We start from the raw sequence: 13,822 nt of genomic DNA, 5'->3' as shown, positions 1-13,822 counted from the left end.
GTGGCATCACAGGAAGTGAGATCACAAGAAGTGACATCAGATCTTAAGCCCTCATATATATGTTTAGCAGGTGTATCATGAGTACATTTGAGCACATTGAGTATACTTGCAAACCCTACTAATTTAGGCAGAAGATTCACAATGTTGCTTTTTGTCAGAGTAAAGCTTCGATTAGCCATAGTGCTTTAAAAAAAAATGGTGATATTTAAATTATAACAACGCCTCCTCAGGGGTAGTAAGCGCTATATAAATGCTATTTATTTTGCGCTAATACTGGGAAAGATCAACACATCTTAAGTGCTTACAGTGCATGCATATCTCCTAAACAGAGCCTGATTAAAGTGAAAAGCTGCCTCTCTTAAGTATGTGTGAAGTGCTAACAAGATGTGAGCCTTTGTTTCCCCCTCTGCTGCATTTGCTTCTAGGTGTGAGGCTCCTGACTACTGCCAGCCAGGAGACTCGAACAAAAGGAGGCCTGATGACCCCTCAGTTTCGGCCTTTGTTATGGGCCCAGCTGGAGTCAGAAATAAGAGAGCACCATCTCCTCCCCGCCTGCAGGTTGTTGCGGATCAAAATCAGATAACAACGTGCAGTCACTGCTGAAAGTGTCCCAGTGTTTGGAAATTACACTGGGACGAATTCTGCGTCTTTTTCAGTGGGGCCCAACTTCTTGGCAGGGTGGACGCCGTCCACCCTGTGAAAAAAGTGGGCAGACGCTGTCCACCCATGTGTACCCCCGACTCGTGCCCTGCCTGCACCTGTGTCCCACCACCTCACCCCTACCCCTCCAGCCCTTCCTCCGATAATTTCCACTAGAGTATGCAGAAAATCTCAGCAGCTTTTTGCCGAAATAGGGGGAAACTGCCCAGTAAAGGACCCGGTAATTCAGAGAGCGAGTACTTATTGCCCATTTCAGGGGAAGATCTTCTGATGGCGGAATTTGGTGCAGAGATATTAAATTCGTACCCCGCCCGCCCCCCATCCTGCACACACACACACACACAAATCCCCCCTACTCCTACCCCCTACAACCCACCCTCCCCCTCCAGTAAATCAACCCATAATTCCAGAAAACTCATAATCAGGGCCTTTGTACGAACGGTATTGAACTAGTCATATTTTAGATTCTCTTCCCATTTGTAATTCGACATACACACCTCGCTAGAGGTAGGAAGGAGGAAGTTGTAGGTCAGGTGTTCAGTGCAATGGAGCAGTTGAAATTACATCACAGGTCTGTTAATAGGAGTTGAGTGGAAGGAGAAGAATGCATCAGATATCAGGCACATTTCACAGTTGCATACTAGTCCAGAGGCATACGTTGGCATTTGTGGTGCATGGAGGCTTGGTCATAACTCTACACAGCACAATTTGTATGTGTCTATCTATGGTAAAGCTCTATAGAGTGGTAAAAGCTTGCAGTTTGATCACACGCCGTTTTCCTATTCCAAAAAGAATCATTTATTTATTAATGAGCAACTGAACTATTGAAAGTTGTGCAAACCTTTTACTCCCTTGCAACAGCTAAAAGTGAACGGATATGCTCACAAGACCAGACAGAGGCATTCAATTGTTTCGTCATCTCAAAGATTAAGGTGAATTCAGGAATTGCTCCCTTAAAAGGGACAATGATGACCCTCCTAACATACGTCTGGCCAGTTGCTTAAATACAAATCCTGAATTCAGCCGTAATTGGTTGGAATATGTTAAACTGCAAGCAGGAAGACCCCCCTTCCATCAATATCAGGAAGGGAGTCCTGTTGAGGTAGTAGTACAGACTGTGAACAATGTGAAAAAACAGTTCCTTAAATTCTGGCTCTGTCCCTGGTGGTTAAACTACTCATTAATCATCTCCAAATCTCATAGCACCTCATACCAATAATCTCGTTCCAGGTCTACCTTCTGTAAAGGAGATACAGGAGGAAGACGTGATGGGCCAACTACAAGCCTTCAAGGGGAACTATGTATTATTGATATTCACTACAGTGGATTTTGGGCAAAACATGGCATTTAGCAGCACTAGTGAATGTTTGGGATGTTATCTTGAAGATGGTTCTGCTGGAGCTTTCACAATTATTATGCTGGATCGCATAGCGGAGTATGAAACTGTAGTCCATATGCTGCTTCTCTCTTAGTAGGATTTAAGACACCTACCACTGATTTCAACTAAGCGAGAAGCAGCTTACGGACTACAGTTTCAACCATCTAAGAGTAGGATTTGAGACACCTACCACGGATTATAACTCTTAGATGGTTCTTCTTAGAGGGCTGTCCCTAGTATGTCAAGCTTGGACCTTATAGTTCAAAACTATTTCCAATCACTCTTAATTTTCTGCATGAATACCTAGTCTCCCTTTCACAGTTTAATATGTATATTATGTTCAATCTAAAGCTGATTAGGTCGGAATAATTCATTCATATGCTTATGCACATTCAAATTGAACTCCTAGTAAGTAGCCGTGAGAATAGCTTAAACAAAAATTCTATGCTGTGTAAGGGACAGGGGGCTGAAATTAAATGCTACCAAAATGGAAGTTATTCTCTTAAGCCCTAAACACGACATTATATGCCCCGGACTATGTCCTTAATAACAAGTTGTATTAGTACTGAAACTAAATTTGTGTGCATGGTTATAATCAATAATCATAAGTACTCCTTACCTTTATACAAAAGCTTTGTTACACATGATTGCCTTAAAATGCACCAACAGATTATATCAGTAAACGTAATGACATTTTAACCAGGAGTGGTTATAAACCTTATGATGCATGCTTTGTTTCATGATTCTCCTCGGCTCAGAAGCCATTTTAATTATTGGTGAACATTCACACATTTAATTCATCACTTAGTAAAGTGTTGTCTCATATTCAATGTTGGTATTCAAAGGCGCGATTTAAAAAAAAAAATGTAAATCCTCATTTGCCTCAGACCTCAGTTGACACAAGAGTAGGTTGTCTACAGCCGTTTCTCAGTTTAGGGAGATGTAGGCTTCAAAATCGAATCAGGGAAAGGCACCTACCGGCTACCAACAATCCCACCTGAGGTCACTGTACCCCCTTTGGAGAAGGGGGATGGTCTCACTCTTTTCTGATAGCTTCTAGCCGAAGACTGTTTATGTTGGCCAGATGGAAAAAAAGAAACTCCTCTGAGAAGGCCAAACACAGTCAAAGAGCATCCATGAGGCTTAATCCTAGGATTCATAAGATTGTTATAGAAGGAGGTAAACACTTAGTGTGTCTGAGACCACTTTACCAAACATTCCCATATTACCTTTTTTCAGCGACTTTGTAGTCTAGCCAAATCAATCTTTGAGGTTTTATATAAAGAAGACAACCATTCTACGTGGGTGGGGGGCGTGACCTCTACCCATTTCCTACAAATTTCCCTCCTGCCAACAATATTGCATAGAATAGAAAACCCCTAGCGGGCCCTGTTATTTCGCTGTCTATACCAAAAATAACCAAAGGGAGGGAGATTTGAACAGGGAATCCTAGAATGTCTGTTATAATAGCACCCACTTTCCCACAAAATTCATTTATCACTGGGCAGTCCTTGAACATGGAAGGCGCGATTTTCATTAAGTAGTGTGTTCAGCAGGATACTTATGTCTCACTATCTGTGTTTCAAGGACTTCTCACATTCTTCATGTGAGACGATACTGGCTTCTGTTACTTAGTCTTGCTGAATTCACATGTTCACGATTCCATTTACTTGTATTGAGAGAAAGTGTATACAACTGCGTCAGAAATGTAAAGACTTTAGTATTCTGTGCTTCAATTGGATTGTGAGCAGATGCTATGATCGCTTGAATTGACAATTGTCATTTGTCTATTTTGTTTGGTTGTTCACTAATTTTTAATTAAAAGCAGGCTAGACTTTTAGCCCCTGAAGTGTTGTGTTTTATTTTACAATGGTTTCCAGCAAAATGAAGACTAAATTCCGGGCCTGTAGAGCAACTGTGATACTATTATGGAGAACGTTAAAGTTACTATGTAACAGTCAAAAAGGAATGGAGAGATTCCCAGTTCTCTGTAGAGTCTGCAGTTAAGGAGGCTACTTTAAACTGACGTCACTCTCACAAAGGAGAAACCAAAATGTTGATGTTATTCTGAGCAAAGCTGAAGGCAGAATAACAAGACGTGAAATTCTGGAACCACGTTTCAGTGAACCGATAATAAAACATGGAAATTAATTAAGGGAAGCAGAGGACGGCAGGGGCAAGCATGGGCAGGGCCACAGGTGTTGGTGCTGAGGCCATTTCCCTCTTATGTCCCAGGGTCCATCCTTCCTACTAGGGTTCAACAATCGATTGTCCAACACGGTGCTTTACTTTGGTAAAGAAAAGTACTTTAATACACATAATACTTCACAGAACATGCTACGTGGTGCAATCACTTAACTGGTGCTTAGGCCACTATGCCTCGGCTAGCCCCTGTGGCCCCCCAAGAGCCCCCCTTTGTGTAATTAGGCAGGTCTCAACCTTCAGGGTTCGAGTTTGCAAGGGCATTTATTAAGGATCAGGTGCAGATTGGGGGAGAGCTAGAGGGCGCACAGCAAGATGGCTGCACTATAGAGCAGCTCCGCCGGCCGATCCACAATCCTTGTAAAATCCTGCCTATCCCGACAGAATCCACTGCCCACTGAAGTAAAGAGGGGTGGTATACAAAGGACATGGAACATAGGAGCGAAAATATAGTATCAGGCTGACCTGAGAGGCGAGGATTCAGCCGGGAACTCGCAGGCCCGAGACGACAACATGGTGGCCCGACAGACCCGCTGAGTGCCAGCGTGCGGAGAATAAACAGCCGTGAATGATACATCCCTTGGTCGAGGACGGTGACCGGTGCCTCTGCCGACGCGATCCCGATCCCCTGGGACAGCGGGTGAGTGAGCGACATACAGAGTACCGGAGGACAGAGCACCGCCTGGACGACGTCCCCTGTCCTAGGCCGGCTGGAGTGGGGAGACCGCGGAGAACGGCGAGAGTTGCGCGGTCCCCTCCGATAGACCGAGGCGACAACCTGTGCCATGGGGCTGCTGCTGGCGGTGACTATTGAGAGCCTGTGGTGACCCAGGTAAGTGTTGGGGCGTGGCCACGGAGCACTGCGTAAGGCCTGACCTGCTGGCACCCGTGTTCGGGCACCCAAGAATGCAGCCTGGCCGGGTTCCTTTTTCCGATTTATGACCTCGGCATATGCAGCGATCCCCCGCGGCGAGGCCGCAACATCGTGGAGGGCACGACGACCACGGCACAAGCTGCCACCCCACGAAAGGGCTGATAAAGCACCACACTCCGCCAAAGCACAAGGGGCACGGACAGGAAAAAGCCACTTTGCGCATTAAAATAGATACCGGATTGCTGTCCCCATCATGGGGAAATAATCACCACCCCACACAGTACTGAGACATTGTGCAGCAGATTCATCCAATCATAGTGGTGAGAATGCGATGGACATCTGCGGGCAGACTAAATAAACATAGTACAGGCTAAACGTGGCACAGTGCCCCTGCCCAAAGAGCACACGAAAGGCAAAAACATGCCGAGATACTGCCGGTGCGGCGTTTGTGTATTGAGCTACCAACCCACTAGACGGCTGAAAAAGCATTACACTCCGCCATAGCAAAGTGGGCACAACAAAGGACAAGCCACTCTGTGCACTAAAACCGGTACCGGATTGCTGTCCCCCTACCAGGGAAAAAAAATCACTGCCTAACGTAGATCTAAGATACGGTGCAGAAGACCCATCAAGGCATAGGGGTGAGAACGAGACAGACATCTGCGGATCAACGAAATAAACACAGGACAGGTTAAATACGGCACAGTGCCCCCGCCCAAAGAGCACACGCAAAACAGAAACACACCTTGATACCGCCACTGTGCTCAGCGAATAAGGCCAAAAGAGATTACAATTGGTGCGTATGGACCCACAGCAGAACACAGGAAGCTGTCCAGTTGTCTGAATACTTGCAAAGGTACCACAGACATGCTACGCATGTGTGAATTCAGTGCATAGGTACTACAAGAGTGCCACTATCCTCCGCATGCAGACAAAGGTTTGACAGGTGGAGGCTGCGGCCTACTGGTGCCTCCTGGGAATAGATCACTGCAACACGCTATCCTGAAGGGGCCAAGGCTCCAGGCGGAGTGTGGAAGTCCTACCACTGAAAACACAACCTGCCTCCGGCCTGGAAACAGGACCTGTGGTCACAACAGACAGGCTCAGTGGAGAAAACATAGGGAAGACGGACCGAAGTCAATTGCGTCTAACGTTCGAACCACGGAAAAATGCTAAATCACAACAGGGCACCGCATCGGACTCGGACCTGGGGACCCCCAGCGAAAACTTGACAGCCATTGAAACAAGTATTGGCATAGCCAATAGGTCTCGACTTTGGGACCTTATAAGTGTTTAGCTAGAGCTCAGCTGACTCTTGGCTCGACCTAAAAAGCGAGTTCATTAGTGAGACCGCTTATGGCGCAGCCAAACAAGGCCACGCATAGGAGTCAGCAGAAAACCTGCTACAGGGCAATTTTTAAGGAAAAAGACACGGGAGAAGTCCTCTTAAACTACAAAGGATAGAGTGAGCGTGTTTATTTGAAATTAATAATAAAAGATTTTGTTCTACTTCGCAGTTTTGTCCAACGGAAAGCGGAATAATCAGTTTTAAAACAAGCCTGTTTATTTGATCAAACACAGCGTTCCTGATACTTTTGGCCAGGGCTTTAAGTGGGCCGTATCCTGCCGGTGCTAAGCACTGGCAGTTTTTTTAAAGTAGATGCTAAGACGGGTCCCTATCGGGCTCACCATTTATGCCCTCACCTTCAGGTAAAAAAATAAATAACCTGCAGTAGTACCACCCGTCATTGCTTTTTATGTAACTTCAAAGAGACACTTTTTTTCACTTTTAAATAGCGCAAACTCGGAAGAAGATATTGGTGCGCAAACATAAGCGCCATTTACAATACACAATGATGTATTCATTTTTTGAATCACAGGCTGTTGAGCCGACGTCAGGCTTGAACCTGCCCTCTCTGCTCAACGATCGGCAGCTTTAGTCTTACACCACAACCTCCCCCACAAGAAGAAAGCATTTTCAATATTAAATACAATGAAGCCATAGTTGTTGCTTCATCCATTGCCTTTGATCAAGCAGTGGGCAAAAAAAATAACCCTAACAAACATGACTCCCGTGTGTATTGGTTGTTTAAAAAGCACGTTCCTGGTAAAAGAATGAGCAAGCTGTTACAGGCTTCTCCAAAGGCTCGCCTGTTGATCCTAGATGCATGCGCATTTCCTTCTGGATGTGCACTCCACTAGGAAGCGAAAGCCTAAACATCAGACTTCAAGCTTCCAAGCATGATCTCCAGCTGAGTCTATTGTGTCCAAAAGATCACAGATGCTGTCTTTCACCACAAAGTGTTCCTTCGTCTGTTGACTGCACCCCAGACGGGACGCAAATAAGAACATGACTACCACCGGCATTGATCTAGCGTGCATACCGGCTTAGTTGCTTTATCACAAAAGACGCACGCCTAGGAATATTCTGGGAAGCAGTAAGAATCGTTAAGAGGCGTGTTGCACACTGGAGCAGACAGAAGGAGGAAAACTTGGTTTTACACAAACACCCATCACAGTAAAGATGTATCGAAGGGAATTGTAGACTTTTACATTGGAGCAAATGGAAAGGGCCGCTAACAACATGCACGTGTGTGTCCAAATTGAACAAGCGCGGCCACAAAATGTAAAGCGACCGCGCTAATTAGACAAGGAATGTCAGGAATGCAGCTGGCATCAGGCCGCGATGCTGCTCGCTCCCGAGCTCCCTAGGCCAGGGGAGTTAACGTTTTTTGAGAGAAGGCAGGACATGCACTCGCCTTTGGCCAATTGCGGGCTTTCAATTTTTAAAAGCCATATGCAATGACCAATCTTTTCAGCAAACTCGTGCGTGTGGCTTTTTTTAGCCACACGCACGAGTTTGCTGAAAAGCTGAAGTGATTCCAAGAGGTCATTTTCTAGAGCAGCGCATGCGCCCTGTGCTAGGCTCGACCTAAAAACACTTATTGCCATGCAGACTAGCTTACAGTCCACCGACGGGAAAATAGACAACCTGAACTTACGGATGGATCATATGTCCACGTAGCTAGACAAGCATGCAGTGCGATTGAGCGAGGCGGAGACCCGAATATCAGACGCGGAAGACGGCCTACAGCAAATGACGACGAAGACACTTGACATGGAAAAAGTGATGGCCGTTATAGAAGCCAAAAACGAAGACCTGGAGGCTAGATCCCGGCAAAATAAACTAAGGAGAACGGGACTACCGGAATCCTCAAACACCGGTCGCCTGGAGTCCTATATTGAAGAATTGCTAAAGGAGATCTTCGAGGCGGAACATTTATCGCCAGTACTAATTGTGGAAAGGGCACACCGCTCTCTGGCCACTCGCCCCCCCAACCCACCCGGGCCCCTCTGCACTCAATAATCCCCCGTCTGTTAAATTACAGAGCCCGTGACGCCATTCTTCGCATGGCGAGAGAAAAAGGACCTATAAGCCATCAAAGAAACAAGACTTCACTGTAACAGTCCAAGCAGCCAGGAAAGAATACCAAGCGGTGAAGAAAGTTCTAATGGGCGAAAAGGTGCTCTACGCCATGCTGTATCCAGCACGGCTGCGCATCAAAGTGGAGGGAAAAGTAAGAATATTACCACCCCAAATTCTGCAATGGACTATGCCAAGACCCTCAAGCGACGCAACCAAGACTTAGCCAACAAAGATACAGGCAGACGTGAAGAATCTCCACACAATGCGATAAATTAATAACATATCTGTAAGGAAGATCGACCTTTGCCCCCGTGTAACTGTTTACTGCCCTTCTGAAGAGAAGAATGGAGAAAACTGACTTGAACTATTCAGATAAGATAAAACTTTATTGATTAACCCAATGTTATCCACTGTACCTGTATGCACTGATAAAAGGTTGGGTAAGCCTATTATAGAGGATCGGCCACCTCCCTTTACAACTGGGAGGTTATTTGTGCTCTAGCGTTCCCCCAACGGGGGTTCGCCGTATTTATGGTCCTTCTTGTTGTATTTGGGAGCTATGTCAAGAGGCATGGGATGGCTTTAGGAAGTTGGGGGTTGCTGAAGTGCGTGGGGGTGGAACTGGGAGGGCGGGACGTGGGGTTGTTTTTATGAGGCTACACACAACTCCGAGGCTACAGAGATCGTCAAAGGTACTATCCATTCGCCCCAAACATCAATGGCAACATTCAGCTTACAAAATGTGAATATATGTCACAGCTAGAGAGTGAAGTAATAAACTGCCTGACGTGTAGTGTTCGAGGATTTAATTCACAATAAAAAAAAGACAAGTGGTAGCATACTTAGATCGGCACAATATTAAGATAGCACTGATGCAGGAGATGCGTTTGACTAAACAATCTTAGACCAGAATTGGCGCACAATGGGCCGGTTATACACTGGCATCCTCCTTTTCTTCATACGCCAAGGGAGTGCTTACGCTAATTAATAAAATCTCCCCTACACCATGAGTAAAAGTTGATTAGACGCAGGCGGCCGATATGCGATCAAACATGGTAAATTAGCTGGTAAATTGATCACTATTGTGAATGTATGCGGCCCCAACACAGATGACCCAGATCTATTTGAGAACATAAAAACTACATTGCGAGACTGGCCCGATGCTGAAATACTATTGGGGGGGGGGGGGAGGGAGGGGGGGGGGGGAGACCTCAACCCCTAGCAGGGACAAATCAAGCGGGAGGGGTGGGCAATCACCCAAAGCAGCTTGGATTATTAACGAAGGCATGGGCGAGCTGGGCCTAATAGACGCGTGGCATTTACGCAATGCAAAACAATCAGAGGGCACACATGCATCCACAACATATGGTAGTTGGTCAAGACTAGATTACTGGTTACTGAGTGAGGGAGCAATTGCCTGGGTTTCCACAATCGAGGCACGGACCAAAACACTATCAGATCATAGCCCCGTTAAACTCCAACTATTCATTCCACAAACTATACCTAGACAATTCACCTAGCACTTACACTCGGATGCACTGCTAGACCCACTCTATGTGTCTACGATAAGAGAGGCCATCATACAATACCTTTACCAAAACAAGAGCTCTGTTGATAGCGCTGCGATTTTGTGGGAGGCCTTCAAAGTCACGATAAGAGGCAAATGCATTGGCACGTCAGTTGGAATGAAAAGGACATCAGGGGTCAGCTATCTAAGGTTGAAGACACCTTGACTTGCCTCGAGAGAACATATGAGCAACAGCCATGGACACAGACACTGTCAGACATTAAAGAATCTAGAACGAGCTTGAGAATGGAGAGATTCGATCTGTCAAAAAGACATATAGCTCGTGCATATGGGGAGGAAGGCAGACCTGGGCACATCTGGCAAATAAAATCAAAGCCCATGTAGAACGACAAACAATCACCAAGATAACGGATGAGGCAGGAAGGGATCATTATACAACACAAGACATCATAACACAATTCAGACACACATACGCGGAACAATACACATCAAAAGGCGGGGTCGGTAACTTGGAAATAGAGGACTATCAGAAGTGGCCATAGCATGGCTGTCAGACGGACAAAGAAAGTCAACCAATCACCAAGACGAACGTTAGCGAGGCGACCCGCTCACTTCTTAACAAGAAAGCACCGGGCCCGGACGGCCTCACTTGTGAATTCTACAAAAAGTTTGCTGATGAATTAATACCCTATTTACTAGAGATGTATGATGAAGCCTACGAATCAGGCAAACTACCGCCAACGCTCAGAGAAGCACTTATAATTGCTCTACTGAAGAAAGATAAGCTGCCCACCCGCTGCGACTCCTATCAACCACTGTCGCTTTAAAACATAGGCGCAAAAATACTAGCAAAGATTCTGGCCACTAGACTCCAACCCCTGATGCCGAACTTGGTCCTTCCGGACCAATCCGGGTTCATTCCGGACAGATCCACATCATATCATCGAAGAACGCTATTTGCAATGTTTCACATACTGGATCCTGACGTACAAGCTGTGGCCGTTGTGCTTGACGCAGCCAAAGCTTTCCATTCTATAGAATGGAGCTATTTATCCCACATACTTCAGAGAATGGGATTCCCTCCCATATTTATTAACTGGGTGTGACTGCTATATATGGACCCCAAGGCACGGATTCGGGTGGAGGGGGCACACATCGGACCCCATTAAGGTAGGCAGAGGAACCAGCCAGGGATGCCCTCTTTCACCTCTCCTTTTTGCCCTGACGCTGGAACCTCTTGCCAGCTTTATAAGACAGGAACATCGAGCGGCGGCATTAAGATTTGTCCACCGCCCTGTCAGCATTGCGCTCTATGCGGACGATATGCTACTTTTTATTAGGGAACCAGAGACTTACATGGCTCCGATACTACAGGAATATATTCAATTTGGATTATATTCGGGACTAACCAGTAACTGGGCAAAATCTGGCATCGTCTCACTGAAGGAGAGGACTTCTCTGCACACTATAGAGTTCCCCCTTGTATGGACAACAGAACCTGAAAAGTACCTAGGGGTATAGGTACATCGGGAACCCGTCAAAGTTATGCAAGCGAACTATGGCACGGCGTGGACGACCCTGGAACAGCTGGTGACCAGGTGGTCATCGATGCCCCTATCGCTGGCGGACCATATTGCCCTCATTAAAATGGTGGTCTTACCATGCTTCCTGTACCTGTTCAGCACCAGTTGGACTTTCTCCCACTCCCGCCGCTGCTGCCCCTGTGGCCCTTCCCCCCTGTTCCCCTCTCCGAGCTAATCGCTCCTCCCACCTCCCCTTCTTAATAGCAGCCGCTGCGGGGGAGCGCGAGTAAGACCACGGACCTTCGGTCCCTGGCCTGCTCTTTCCCCGGAAGCTCCGCTCTACTTCCCGCCGTTGGGCCCTCCGGCCCCTCCTGCGAGGTGTTCTCGGCCACTGTAGGCCCGTGTGTCGCCAGTCACTGCCTCCTGCCTTCTTGCGCCTCATTGTTCGTCATTTGGCAATTGTATTGTACTGCATTGCTGACTTTTTCTGGCATTGTATTTTGTATATATATTGTTCTGTATTTCTGGCATTGTATTTTTATTTGACTCTCTCTGTGCCCGTTTTACTTTCTCCCACTCCCGCCGCTGCTGCCCCTGCGGCCCCTCCCCACTGGTCCCGCACGTTCCCGCCTCCCAGCTGATTGCCCCTCCCTCCCACCTCCCCTTCTTAATGGTGGCTGCTGCGCGGTCGCACCACTGGCGCGCCTAAGGCAAGCTCGTCAGCGCTCGTCAGCGCCCGTTCGCGACCCGACCGCGACCAGCGCCAGGAACCCTGGTTCTCCGACCATCCAGTACTACGATTCCACCACCCTCCTCGCACTCAACTCCAGAAGACCCAGAGACTGCCAACAGGCCTCACCGAACTCTACTTACGGCCAGTTCTCCTGCCGCCACTGTGGCAGGACCTTCACCGCGACCCAGACCCTCAACACCACCAATGCCAGCACCGACGAAACGCTCAGATGCATCCTCCTCAACGTGCACTCCGTACACAAACACGCCATGGAAATCTGGGACTGTCAAGTACCACAAACCTGAGACTTGGCGTCCACAGGAGCAGATGTTAATAGCCCAAATCCCAACCTCCACTGTCTGCAGACAATAACTATCCACGAGCACTGTAGAGGGGGAAAGGGGTTTGGGAATGAGAAAACAGAGACACTGCCACGCCTCCTTCTCATTGGAATCATAGCGAGGGTCTTCACAAGCTTCTGAAATTACAAACACAACATTACTAACTCATAAAACTAGCCCTCTACCCTCCATAGTAATCTCAAAGTCTCTTTCAATACCAAATCCTGTACCTGTACTAAACAGTGAAGGGAGGACTAGGTAAATTTGTACGAATCGCCTTGTTACTAGCCAAGAGGAGGGTGGCAATAAAATGGGAAAGCACAGCTGCCCCATCCCCTGAACACTGGTTGAAGGATTTAATATATTGCAGGGAAAACCTTGTACTATCTGCCAAATAGTTACCTGCCCTATCAAAGCCTAAAGATATCTGGGAACCGCTATTACAATACTTACGATCAACCGCACAGGACACATCACCCGATAATGAAGAATAATAATGCTGTATAAGTAAACTAGATGTGTGAAGTCTGTATCACTGAAAAATGACTTCCGAGGACAACTGAACCCATGCAAAATGTATCCTCGTATTGTTTTTGTTCTGTTTATTTACTATCATACTGTTTATTGCAATACATGCCATTATCATATCTGTAACATCAATATGCTTAAGATGTAATAAAAAGCTTTTTATAAATAATTTTCTTTTGTTTTTAAATATAAAAAGGATCAGGTGCAGATTACCCGTTTAAATAGTTTCTTTGCTCAATCATCTCAAATAGGCCCTGGTGTTAAAGGTCTCACTCAATGACGCTATGTCAGTTCTTCTTGAGTGCCTGCTGGGACGTACAGTGCACAACTTTCTTGCTCCCTCTACTGGGAGGAGAAACACCAGCTGGAGGTGCTTCCCATGTTCGAGCAGAAGTTTTTGCAGGTAGCAGCAGAGGCCACCACCTGGAGTCCTTTCAGGCATACAGGACTTTGGTGATAATGCAGGTCTCCAGCTGTCAACAAACTTGCTCTGGGCTTGGGTGATATATGGAGATTGGGTTGTGGGGCTAGGAGGTCAGATCGGTATGATCCTTCTCCTGAGCAATTTCTGATGCAGCACAATGGCCTCTAGGACAGTTTCTCTGATGCAGAGACACGGTCTGCTCAG

The 13,822-nt window shown here is 46.7% G+C and overlaps 1 protein-coding gene across 4 annotated transcripts in view; it reads right to left on the bottom strand.

Moving 5' to 3' along the window:
- Positions 1-13,822, bottom strand: part of ARPIN (actin related protein 2/3 complex inhibitor) — a 132,730-nt gene that overhangs the window by 61,421 nt on the left and 57,487 nt on the right. The window lies entirely within an intron of this gene.

Source organism: Triturus cristatus, chromosome 3_1 (assembly GCF_964204655.1).
Source record: "Triturus cristatus chromosome 3_1, aTriCri1.1, whole genome shotgun sequence".
Classification (NCBI taxonomy): domain Eukaryota; kingdom Metazoa; phylum Chordata; class Amphibia; order Caudata; family Salamandridae; genus Triturus; species Triturus cristatus.
Note: the sequence above shows the minus strand (reverse complement) of the source record. Positions and strands in the feature narration are given on the sequence as shown.